This window comes from Schistocerca nitens, chromosome 4, assembly GCF_023898315.1.
Source record: "Schistocerca nitens isolate TAMUIC-IGC-003100 chromosome 4, iqSchNite1.1, whole genome shotgun sequence".
Taxonomy (NCBI): Eukaryota; Metazoa; Arthropoda; class Insecta; order Orthoptera; family Acrididae; genus Schistocerca; species Schistocerca nitens.
Window position 1 is genome coordinate 50,352,252 of NC_064617.1, and position 1,483 is coordinate 50,353,734.

Sequence of the window (1,483 nt, forward strand, 5' to 3'; positions counted from 1 at the left end):
TGCGAGAAAGTAACTTTATAGCGTTCATCTGGTTTCCTGGCGGTTTAAACACTCATAATGAGAAGAATACTGTCTGAATTCAACACTGAATCATTAAACTTTTAAACTGATAAAACGGCCTTGGAAAAACTCAATGTTGCGTTTTGTAGTTATTTAATTTTGGCCTACTTGTGCACAATGTAAACACCGTGACACAGCTATTGTCTTGAAAGCGCGTCGCATTTGCTGAGTTATAACAAACTACTGAGTTGGACCTGGTACAACGCGCTCTCTTTTTTTTTTTTTTTTAAAAAAAAAAAGGGGGGGTGCAAAGCATATTTGGTCGATAACAAATCTGAGTGGATGAGGACAGTTGAAATGTGATTTGTTTTCTGATTAGCAAAGTTCTGTATTGAAAAATTATCTCTTTCTTTGCTTCACAAATATTGATATATAAAAGAGATACAGATCATGGGTGGACAAACCTTCTCCAAAATGCAACTCGTAAAAATGACATTAAATATTCAACAGTTATTCCTACCCGAAATTTAAAAATTGAAAATTGGCCATGAAATTATCTACAGCCCCCTATCAACATTATTCTTTTTATTTATATTTATAACATTCTTTTCAGTAATAAATATGTAGCATAAAGTACCCATGTCGTGAAGAGGAAAAGAAGGTTTCCTGTCCCAAGTAAGATGCAGTAGTTCTCTCTCTGGGACGACGCAACACAGAACTTGCAGATTTAATTAATTTGGAAATTCAGCTGTGTGTGTCAGAAATTTCTGGCAAGTGAATTTGGCTTGCAAATGTGTCTGCGGGAGTGCGAAACGTCCCCAGGCGCAAAACGTTCGCTTCATCGCCCGCGTGGCGGGGTGTCCGGTCACCGCTTCGCATAACGCTGCTGCGGAACCACAGAGCAGTCGGCCTTCAACCCCGCTGGCAAACACTTTCCCTTTGTTAACGGTGGGGCGAGGGAATAAAACATCAGCCAAAAAGAAAAAATGAAAATGTTATCTGACACGCGTCCTTCTACATTTCGTTGAATTTAATTTGAGACTGCTAAAATTCGAAAGTCATATAGGAACGACTGACATGGTTCGAAATTATTAATGGGGTTCTACAATGATTAATATTAGACCCACTACTGTTTCATGGATTTGAATTATTTCGATTCAATACACATAAAACACAATTAATTCTGAAGAAATAAATCTAGGGTGAACAGCCTGGTATGAATGTGCATAGGACACAATATTTCGGCAATCGACCACGTTGCCATCATCAGGTGCGCTGATGTACTGACCGACGGTGGGCTGGCGCCATGTATATATAGGACAGTCCCCCTCCCGCTCCTCCCTCAGGCGCTTCCAACTAGTCGTTGCGGTCCGCGCCCCGCGCGCGGTCCAGGTACAGCATCCGCTCTCCCGCCGTCTGGCCGCTGCGTCCTAGGTCTTCTCGTTCAGGGGGATCTGCCGGCACCGCTCTCGTTATTCTTCCC